This window comes from Quercus suber, unplaced genomic scaffold (assembly GCF_002906115.3).
Source record: "Quercus suber isolate HL8 unplaced genomic scaffold, Cork oak 2.0 scaffold_564, whole genome shotgun sequence".
In the NCBI taxonomy this organism is placed as follows: Eukaryota; Viridiplantae; Streptophyta; class Magnoliopsida; order Fagales; family Fagaceae; genus Quercus; species Quercus suber.
The window spans coordinates 43,024-54,860 of NW_027070009.1; the positions used below are offsets into that span (position 1 = coordinate 43,024).

The 11,837-nt window shown below is 35.3% G+C and overlaps 1 long non-coding RNA gene across 1 annotated transcript; it reads left to right on the plus strand.

Annotated features, from left to right (window-relative positions):
* Positions 1-7,405: 7,405 nt before the first annotated feature.
* Positions 7,406-8,489, plus strand: LOC136063710 (uncharacterized). The gene is made up of 3 exons (XR_010625328.1): positions 7,406-7,424; positions 7,565-7,631; positions 7,752-8,489. It is a non-coding gene; the product is annotated as an uncharacterized LOC136063710 (long non-coding RNA).
* Positions 8,490-11,837: the final 3,348 nt, after the last annotated feature.

The window sequence follows — 11,837 nt, forward strand, 5'->3', positions numbered from 1 at the left end:
TGAAGATTGTGATGTACTTGTTAAGCATTGGAATACTGATGAAGCAGTGGTATATACCTAACTTCACATGTTTCATGAAGATCATATATTTACCTTTGTACTTGTGAAATAGACACTTAAAGCACACTATATATAATCATGTAATTTTCTTGAATGTAGATAGAGTCAGAGAAGAATAAGGACCGTCGTTCTAAACAGGATGACTTACACTTTGTTGGTTCTTGTAGCTTTGCTGTGCATAGTGCAAAAAAGGTAATAATTTGTAAATGATTTTGACCACTTCTTATAGCCTTATATGGATCCAATATTCCTCACTACATAAATATGCTATTCATGATGTAGGCAAAAACGGATGGACATCTTGTAGAGTGTGCTGCATTATATCCAATACTGCAAACTCGAAAGAATGGATCTGCAGTTAATCCTGCGGTGCAAGCAAAATTAGTGAGTAATTTCTATGAGAATTGTATCATATGGATCATTGAGGGGTTACTAGAAGTTAAGAAATTAATTGCTAGAAGGACAATTTCATCAACGGCTAGTACTTGTAAAATAATGGAAAAAAAAAAGATGTAAATATTTACAGATTGAGGCAATTGTGAGAAAAATAACTTAAAGTTGGAATAGTAGTGGCAATAGTAGCAACAACTGTTGCCTTATTATAATTTCTCTCTTTTGTGATTAAATCCATTATTATAATTTCTCTCTTTTAGTTATTTTTTTTACTGAGTTGAAAATATTTAAAACGTCGACTTAAAACTTAACAAAAAAAAAAAAAAACTAATATTGAAAAAAAAAAAAATACATGTGGAGCTATAGGAATATAGGATAGAATCTCTATGGCTCTATGGAGTAATGGGATTTTGATTAATATAATAAGCATCTTTGTATAATACCTTTATGAGGTGACCCCCACATCTTATTGTAATACATGTTCATATCTCAAACTATTTGATATTTAGGGATTTATCTATAGTATAAAGAATAATAAATATGAAACATGTTTATAATTTTTTTAATGGGGGCTAGTTTGCCACTTTGCATTTTTTTCTTATTTTCAAAGAATTGCTTTTGTTTTTAAGATTGTTGATCAAAAAGTATGGTCTAGAAAAAAAACAAAGATCTAGGATCTATGAGAATGGTCCCCCACCACTAAAAAGGTAACTCATCTCATCTTTAGAATAATATATAGATTATGGTTGCTATACTAAGGGCTAATGTTGCTGTTTGTGTATACTTGTTGTGGTACTTAGTGTGAATTGTAATTGTGATACTTGGTACTTACTGTGAGCTGTATTGTGGTACTTGGTAGTGGTTGGTGGCATGTCTTGCATCAATTAAGGTGAAAGGTGTGATAGTGAAAGATGAAGAGCAATTTCTTCCCTTTATTTCATTTAAAGCTTGTTATTTAACACTTTTCAAACTGATTCGGCTGTATCATATATTATTTGCAACTGCCAACAGCCCCTATTCTAACTTTTTTGTTTTGTTCAAACCCAAATATCAGGACAAAATGAAGGAATTGTTGGCTGACCCTTTCAATCAACTGCAGTCATCTGACACATCTGATAGTATTGCATGGTTAACAGATGATATGAATGCCCAAGTAATGTATAAGGAGCGCAAAGGTTTTATTCGTGAGTAGGATTTGGTCCAAGCCCAAGTGGTCGAAGTAGCAAGAGTGCTGCTCTCACGGACGGTCAAGTACAATCAAGTGAAGCAAGGGACAATGAAGTTGCACAACTGAAGGCTTCCTTGGCTTCCATGGAGGAGAAACTAGCATGTTTTGATGAAATGAAAGAAAGACTTACTCAATTCAAAGAGATGGAGCAAAGAATGGCTCACATGCTTCAACAAATGTGTAAAGTTGTGATTTACAACTACGTTTTATGTTGTCTTTATTCCATGACAAAAAGTGTTGTAATTGCTTTAATTTTGTTCTTTGTATTTTGTAGGATTTTATTTTATTGGGTTTAGTATCAAGTTGGTGAAGACTTAAGCTTAAATGAAGAATCAGTGGATCTCGCGGGTATCTCGCTAGAAGCTAACTCGCGAAAGAGCTATGTGAGGAGCAAATGTCTGGAAGCTAAAGAGTCATGCCAGGCTATCGTTTTCGTGAGCGTCTCGCGGGTAAGGCCTTCCCACGAGATAGTCGCGAAACATTCTGCGTGAAGGATTTTTAAGAGTGACTTTCTTACTCTTCACCCATACTATATATACCCTTTTTACCCACAAATGTATGAGAGCCTATTTAGAGAGAAAAACCCTACATAGGTTTTCTACAACACACATACCCCTTCATCATCAGAAGACTCATCTGTGTCACTACTCTTTGCCTTCAAGGCCATGCTCTTGCCTTTACCTGACTTGCCAATCCTAGATAATCCTATCTCGTAGGTCTGCAAGTTTCCAACCAGCTCAGTTAAAGGAATCTTGTCAATGTCCTTTGATTCCTCTATAGCAGTAATCTTCGCATGGAATCTCTCGGGTAGAGATCTGAGCACTTTCCTTACAATCTTGGGTTTAGGAATGGTTTTCCCAAGATTGAAGGCTGAGTTCACTATATCCTTGAGCTTGGCACAGAACTCATCGAACGACTCATCCTCCTCCTTCTTTATTTCTTCAAAACTTGTTGTGAGCCTCTGAAGCTTTGAATCTTTGACAGCCTTTGTACCCTCATAGGTTGTCTGGAAGATGGTTCATGCTTCCTTTGCTGTTTCAGTAGAGGATATCTTCTTGAATTCCTCATTGGTGACTGCGCTAAATAGGGCATTCAAAGCTCTGCTATTGAAGTTTGCCGCCATGATCTTGGCTTCATCCCAATCGGTCAGTGCTTCCTTTGGCTTAGTCTAGCCAATCTCTACAGTTTGCCACACTTTTTCATCTAAAGACTGCAAGAAGGCTCTCATGCGTACTTTTCAGTATGCATAGTTAGTGCCATCAAATAAAGGAGGTATGATTAATGATTGTCCTCTATCCATGACAAACATGGGTCAATGGATCAACACAGCAAAGATTAAACCTAATCAGAGTGTGCTTGCTCTAATACCACTTGATAGGCCACAAACTGAATGACCCTTTGTGATTAAACCAATTAATTAATTTGCCAAGTTATTAATTAATCAATTTAACATGCAAACACGTGGAAGTACAAAAAAATCACCAATAAACTAAGTATGCAACAGAAATTAAATGACATGGTGATTTGTTTACGAATGGGGAAAAACCTTACGGCAAAAACCCTACCAGGTGATTTTCAGGTCACCACTCCTGAAACTCCACTATTATCACAACAAGTAGTTACAAGTAAAGGAATCCCAAGTACCTTACCAACCTTCAGTTAAACCCTTACCCCAATATCCAATTGAACTTATCTTATAGTGACAGTTCCCCCTTTGATGCACGACTCCCAAGTACGTGACTAACTAATGCGCGGATCCCAGCACGCGACTTCAAACACCAACTGAAAGAGAGGTTGGCTGCAAAGTTTTTCAGTTCATCCTACGCGATGAAGATCAAGAAGATGCTTAGTCATAAAACCCAAAGGTGCACATACACAGCAACTTCTTCAAGAAGAGATAAACAAGGGCAAGAACTTTGTCTCTGGTCATAATTTGCTTCACAGATTTTTCTCAATGCTTGTGCAACTTGTGAACTATTTGACGACCCTTAAAACAATCATTTTATATGTCTAGGGTTAGAAGAAGAGAAGGCCCAAAGACATATTCACGGATCCCAAGAAATCAGATTAGAATTCTGATTTTTATACACCTCGATAGATAGAAGCTATCGAGCAGGTGTCGAGCTTACGGGCTTGAGACAGCATTCTTTAAGCTCGATAGATACAGCTGTTGAGCCAGTTGTCGAGCTTTAATGAAAATGCACTATCAGCTTGTTTTCTTGGACAGACTTGAAGGCTTCCACACTTGATCTTGAAACATAGTTTCTTGAAGTATTTCAACACATCCTAGATCTATCCAATTACAAGTAAAGTGCGTTTTGTCAAAGGATTAGTCAATTACATAAAAGTAATGACATATGTTCTTATGAGTGAACTACATATGTCCTAATAGACACCACTAACATGGAAGAGTGAGATATGTAATAATGATGATGGTAAGCCTATAAAAAATTAAAATGGAAATCTTTCTATTAAATAAAAAGGATAAGTTTCATAAAAAAAAAAAAAAGAAAAAAGAATTATCATTTGGATGGGACTAGGTGCATAACTATAGTTTATCTAAAGTGCCACTATAGTTACGCCCAAGTGAAAGACGCCAACTCAAGTCGCCCCTAACCCTTTTTTGTTCATCAAAAAATTGATAAGTTTTTAACATTTTACTCTTTAATTTATATTTATACAAAAAAGGTCAAAAGTTAGTGTTTTGGAACAGGACAATACCAGACAAAATATTTTTTCAGAATTGATTTCATAAATGTTAATTTATCATTGATTCTTATCGGGACCATCACTAATACCATTTTTTTTTTCTTTTTTTTGTCTATCTTTTAAAACTTGTTACCTCAATGATTATGAAAAAAGATTGTGATAAAAATGTAGTAGTGCTATGAACATAACCTTTTTTTTCACAATAATTTTCGCAATCATTGAGTTAGTTAACTGGGAGTAATAAAGAAAAAAAATGATAAGTTTATGAATTTAAGATGTGTCTACCACTCGCAATCAACCCACTCAATAATTATGAAATTTGTTGGAAAAGAATATGTGTTTGTAGTCTAGATGCATTGTTTGTAGCATCTTGTAATGTGTAGGTTTAGATATGAAAAGTGATATCAAAATCTTGAAAATTGGGCTGAGAATACGAACAGAAATATGTGAAAGATTGCCAAATGATTTGTTTATTTAATTGTTTTTAAAAGACTGAAATATATTAGGTTTACGGATCAATACATCGGAAAATTAATACCAGAAATTTTAAAAGGACTACAATAATCAAATATCATACTTTTTTTTTTCTTTTAATATAATGATATCTCAACACGAGTTATTATTTTTTGTCATACCAATTCAACTTGATATCATTTCAAGGATAGATATTTAATTTAAATCCTTGATAGTAATAATAATAATAGTAACTGTTTATGACAAATAAGTACTGATCTAGCAACTCATGCACATCAGTAAAAAAACTAGCTTGTAAAAGTATAACGAGGGAGCTTCTGCTAGACTTCTATATATACAATTCAGAGAAAAGGAAACTCGATCAGATTTCATCCAACTTTTGATCTAGGATTTGGCCCCCCAAGTTTTGGTAATGTTATCTTGGCAGAGGCATCCCAGGCAATTGTTGCTTGTGTGGTTTAAAAGTCTTTTATTTAGCAGAAAAAAAAATAAAAAAAGAGAGATCAGATTTCATCCAAATAGTAATTCAATCAAGTGTGGAACATTGAGCTGGATCAAATCATTGAAGCCAGCAAGTGCAAGTTTCTCGACAAGAAGACACATGGGTCGAACTTAATACTTACAACTGCTATATATGACCCCAAAAATGAAAAATTTAAAAATTAAAAACATTCAGGGTATATATATAGGTACCTTTGATTTCAAGAAAGAGAGCACACCAAAAATGGAGCTAAAAAGATAAAATGCAGGTTTGTTAATGGAGAAATTTGGTTTAGCTTTGGTGCACAGGAAACTAAAGAGAGGAAAAGAATCTATGAAGCACGGGTGTGAGTGCGGGACTCAGCAATTTTTGAAAAAGTAGGGTGCGGGTGCGGCGGGGTGCGGTGATTAAAAAATTATTAAAAATATTTTTATTTATATTTTCTATATATTTTTACTATTAAAATATTCTTAAAAAAAACACATTACTATGGCCTTGATTCACAAAACAAAGAAAGAAGAAGGCAAGAAACACAAAACAAAAAGAAAACACAAAAAAGCAACAAATATTTAGAATAAAATTGAGGAAGGATAGATTTAGGATATTTGGGCCTCATTCAAAGCTGATTTTGGCTATTCCAGCATGATTCAAGGCCGGTATCAGCCGTTTCAATCGTCGGCTGATACAACCTGATTTGACCGATATGGCCCGATTCTGGCTGAATCAGCCCAGTTTGGTGTGAATAGGTGCGAATCGAGTTGAGTCGGCATGAATCCGAGAGAGAGAAAAAAAAAAAGCCTCAGATGCGGCACCGATGCCCAAGTAGCTGCGTTGGACGCCGCACCTCGCGTTGGGCCGCGCCGGACTCTAGAGTGGCACCCTCCCAGCTACATCGGTGCTTTAGAGAAAAGAATCCTTAAGAGTTGATGATGTAACAAAATCTCCTCCTCCATTTCCCTGGACATAGTCTTTGCTATTAGCAGGCCAAGTGAAAAAAGCAATGATGGTATAGTTTGGTAGCTCAAAAACTTTGAATTTCACTAAGGAAGATGGTCCTTCATTTTGACTGGTTTCTTTGCATAGCTCCGTAATTGCAGTCCATGCATGTTGTAGGATATCAAGGTTCACCACAAACTTTGCCAACTCTGATCCACTGCTAAAGCCGCCATCAAGAATTAATCATAAGAAAAATTAGCAAAGAAATGATAATGCTTTAATCTTTAGTATTGAATTTCTTGGTCAAGTAACAAACTTGAAACGAAGAGAGAGTGAAGAAAAACAAACACAAACAACTAAGGATATAAAGAAAAAGAAATGATTTGGTTCTTTTTATTTATTTATTTATTTATTTACACTTACTACTGAGTTTGGGTCATCCTCTCTCGCTTTAGATTTGCTTAGTAAGTTAAGCAAACAGAGTCTTACATATATAAGAATAAAGCATTGAATGGTTCTACTCATCAAGGATAGGAATTTCCGCTTTAACCCAATGTCATTTTCTATATTATCTTTCAAATAAATGAGCTACCAAATAAGTATTATAAGAGCAACCACATCAGCATGAGTATAATCTTCTAAAATTGAAAAATGTACCCATTTTACACATTTTGACCTAAAAAAAGCACCCACATCAGTGGGTGTAAAATTGTGCACTTATGCACAATTGCTACAGTAACTGTGCTTATATGCATGGTTACTGTAGCTCGTCTATTTATTATTTTAATATTTTCTTCATATACTACAAAAAAAAAAAAAAAAAATTCACTCTTTTTTGCTCTCTCCTCTCACCTAAGCAACACCAACGCCTCTCAATAGTCTCTCCCTATTTCATTCTTGAGCTCTTCCTCTCATCTTCTCTCTTCATTTGCTTCTCGACAGCTCTTGCTCATTCTCATCACTACGGGAAATAATGTGATTGGTTTGGGGGTTTTTGCAGTGCTGTGAGGAGGGTGGATCAACTTGAAGGTATCTCTATTGACAGACTTTGGGGCAAATTTCTCTAAAAAGTTATGGGTTTTTCTCATTGAGATTTTAGGGTTTTTTTTTTTTTTTTTTTTTTTTNTGTTCAATGGCAGAAAGGTAGAAATATGAATTGTTGGAACATGATAATATATATATATATATATTTTTTTTTTGTTTGTTGGGGGGGGAGGGGGGTGATTCATTTTTAGTGCATGGATGTATTGAAAAAAAAAAAAATCTGTGTTGCATCTTTGCAGGTCAGATAGAGAACTTTTAGGGCCTAACAATCAGTATCTTCCTAAAATAGTTGCAGTCTTTGCTGAGGTATAATCTTCTGTATTCTGATGCCCGTTTACTTCAATCGTTTAAAATTATATTTTGGGTTTAATTTTTTTTTTTTTGGGTTCATTTACACTTACTTTTTGGTAAAATTGGTTGGTGTAGGTTTTATGTGCAGGTAAAGATCTTGCAACGGACCAAACTGCCAGTCGAATGATTAATCTGTTGAGGCAGCTTCAACAAACTTTACCTCCTTCTACCCTTGCATCAACGTGGTCATCCTTGCAGCCTCAACAGCAGCTTGCGCTACAATCTATCCTTTCATCTTAGTTGCTTTTGAATTGGTGGATTTTTTATTGTACCTCTTTGGGAAGTCGCCTCACCTGGTCATCGTAATTTTTCTTCTATATTGGTGAGCGTGTTTGTGATGCCTTCCTTGGGTTGTCACAGTGTCATTGTTCCTGATATGGGAAGCTGCTGGATCAATTTTTATTCCATATGGCATTGGTGGCATGTTTTGTTTCTGGAGAAGCAGTTGTGTCCGGTTGGTGTGCTTTGATCACCCATTCTTTTACAAATTGTATTACATAATTTGTTGTATGGTTTGCTACTGAGGCAATGTTTTTGGTTAATAGAGAGTAAGGGTGAGGAGTAGAGAATTTTTGGTATAGAATGTGTATACTAGAGTTGTTGATAGTCTGTCCTTGTCAAAAAGGAACCAAATGAAATAACAGCAAATTGTTAAAAACATACCAGTGTGGAGCTTTTTAGTGGATGGATGTGAGGTTGAGGTGTGTCATGGAAGCAAACTTCTAGCAGTTTTGGTGCTTTGAATTTTTGCTGAATGTGAAAACAGTCCAGTGTAATACCTTTATTTTGTCCTCAACATATATTCCTTGATAATTTCTGGTGTGAATGTTTCTGGGGTGCTGTTTCCTACCACTTTTTGAATGAAACATTATGCTATATTATCTTGCTAGACATGGACTACTGCTGAACCTCTTCATTATGGTCCACATATTCGGAGCTTGCACTTGCAGGGTACTTCAATCCATAGATTGAGTTAAGTAATTAAGCATGGGGTTGGAAGATATTCCAAATTAAGCCAATAGCTCTAGTTCAAATGGTATCTCTCAGCTCAATGTCAATTGTCAAAGATCATGCTATGTATGAAAGAGCAATCATCGACCAGAAACATGTACTCAAGATGATTGACCCAACTATCAAGATTACCTGTTGAAGCACTTTGGCGTCAGAGGATGGGTTGTAGTTGACATGGCAACATCATCGGTCTAGTCTTTTTTATTATTTTTTGATACCATTCAAAGGAAACAAGAGTCTTTCAAAATGGTTGGGTTGACCCAACGGTAGTGAATTGGCATTCTAGTTGCCAAATTAGCTAGGTTGCAAACATTGCAAAGTAACCTTGGAAACAAAACAAGAATGATAAGCTAGACCATTCTGATGCAAGTGTAGCAGATCTGTCATCAGAATCCTTTCCTGCCAATTGGTGGTTTCTTTTGTTGGCAACTTGGACTGTTCTCTTGCTATCACTGAGAAACAAAATTTGACTATACCAAGATTCCTAGCTTTTATAGCTGCTTCCACCATTGCTTCCTGAATGGCGATGAGTGCTGACCCTACTGCACAGCTTAAACTACCGTAGAAAATGATGACTCCTTGCATGTTTTTGGCTTCATAGGCAAAGCCACTCCTCCTAGCTCCAGCAATTTTGATGATCAACTGCCAAGGACCTCCAATTCTTTGGTGAGCTCAATTCTGGTCTGCATTCTGATGAGAAGAATCAAGCAACTGTTGAAAGCATGTGCCACCAGTCTCCTGAGTCCATATGGTCCAAAGGGTTATGAAAATGGCTTGATGATAGTGCATGTCCTGATCCATTCCTTTATATTTGAGCAAAATAGTCCCAATCCAATGTTGTACAGAGGTATTATTTAGATCAGAAGTGTGAACTGCCAAAGGAGATCCGTGCCAATTGGCTTTAGCAAATGTGCAAAAAAGGAATAAGTGAGGTGGATTCATCCCCTGCATTACAAAGAAGGCATGTGCTAGTTATTGGGATCCCGCTTTCTTTTAAGGTGAGATTTGTTGGAAGGCTGTGATGAAGTCTCCACACAAAGTTACAGATTTTCAAGGGAACTTTCACCTTCTAAATGAGGCACCAAACTTCTGAAGGGATGTGCAGACGTCTGTTAGGATTTGGATGGGATGAGCTCTAATTTCTATGGAGTTGTAAGCATTCTTAACTTGAAAGTAACCAGAGTAAGAATGTTTCCATAGCAATTTATCAGAGGTTGTTCCTGTCTTAGAGATAGGGAGTCTCAGAATTTCAAAGCTCAAGGGGTAAGGGTAGAGTGATCTGATTAAGCTGGGTTTCCAAGAATGTGAGTTATTATCAATCAAGATCTATCATTGTACCAGTAATCAGATTCGGGTTGTTTGGGTGTTGGTATTAGTCGGGTCTTTTGATTCATTGGCTTGGTGCTTGGAATAATAACTTTAAAAAAACCAAATGCTTTCATTGTATGTTTTATACTCCTTGTGTTTTGAATTGTTTAGCATTTATTTCATTTCGGGATGTCGTAAGATGATGTCCTTTTTCCTATTTGAGTCTCAAGATAAATAAATTTCTTAACATACCCACACTTTATTTTAAAAGTCAATACCTCTCTTTTGTTAAAGTTTAAGTTAAGGAGGGTAGCTTTGGAAAGTTGTAATTTTCTTTTTAATTAAAAAAACATGCATTAAATGATGTTCACTTAAAAAATTGAATTTTCTAAACAAGCTAAACAAAATGGAATAAATGGAGTAATATTTTATATAGATATTGATTATTTAGTTAAATGGATTTAATAAATAGGAAAATGGGTAGTTAATTACCCAACTTGTTAATAATTGTCAAACCTACTCAAATACCTCCATTTACAACCCTCAAGATGGGCATAGTGCATTATATGACATTGCATCTCTATATTTTTTAATGACCAAGTTGAGCCGAGGGTTAAAATTTAGGATTCGTTCATTTATTTTTAAAGGTTAGTTTAGTTTTTTGTTGAATAAGCTTGAGTTCGTTTACGAGCTATTTAATCAACTTATTTTTTTCTTCTATGTAGTAAACGCCATGACTACAACTTTTATTCATCACAAATCTATATTAAGGATTAATAACTAAATTATAGTTGAAATTACATTATTTAAAAATATTTAGTATTCTCAAAAGAAAAAACAGTGGGTTAATCCCACATTGAAAATGAGTGTGAGTTAAAGAGGTTTAAAGTCTGTGCTATTTATTCAAGAGTTAGGCATTTTTGGATATACATCATTGTAAGTTTCTTTAAAAAACCTTCTCCCTCTCTCCCTGTGTTTGTGTGTTAAAAACAAGGAAGTTAATACCGTACCGGAGGCTGTACCGGTTTGGCCAACGGTACGGTATATTTCGGATACCGGTCAATACCGGTGTACCGTTTCGAGTTTACTGCTATTTTTTACTATTTTATACAATATACAAAGTTATATTTCTAATAACTCAATATATCACTTTGACAACTTTTTATATGTTTTGGTATAGTTAGAGCATTAACTACAGTGAAGCTAAATAGTTATATAGCTATTTTAATTTGATCAAAATACAAAAATATATGTTACAATAATAAAGCCATAGCTAAAATAAAAAATTTAAACCTTTAAAAAAATTAAAATGGTTTACGTTAACCAATAAATTTTTATTATTTGAAATGCCTAGAGTTTCAAGGACTACACCTATAGGGTCAGCTACTCTACTGGAAGTGCCAACCCATTAGGATTTTTTTTTTTTTTTTTTCATTCGTTTTTTTCACCTCCACACATCTTGCTAAACAGCTGTAGCCCATTAGTCTTTTATTTATATTTTTTCATTCTTTTTTTCACCTCCACACGTTTTGCTTTGAATCTTGTCACTTGCTTTTTTTCATTTTTGTTTCTACTTTCAGCTGAGTGTTCCAAAACTAAAAACAGAGAGACCACGCTGAGAAATAAATGAAGAAGATGAAGCGGCTGTACAAACAGAGGCCAACGAAACAAAGGAAAAGAAGAAGAAATGTGTAGCAGAGACAAATACGAAGAAGAGGAGGAAAAACCGAGGTAAGATTGACGAGGTGGATCTTAAAATTTGGGGGTTTTCTGAGTTTTTTCTGTTTCGCCCGGTATCTATTTTCCGGCCGAAATCCGGTATTTATCCCGGTATGTCCGAAA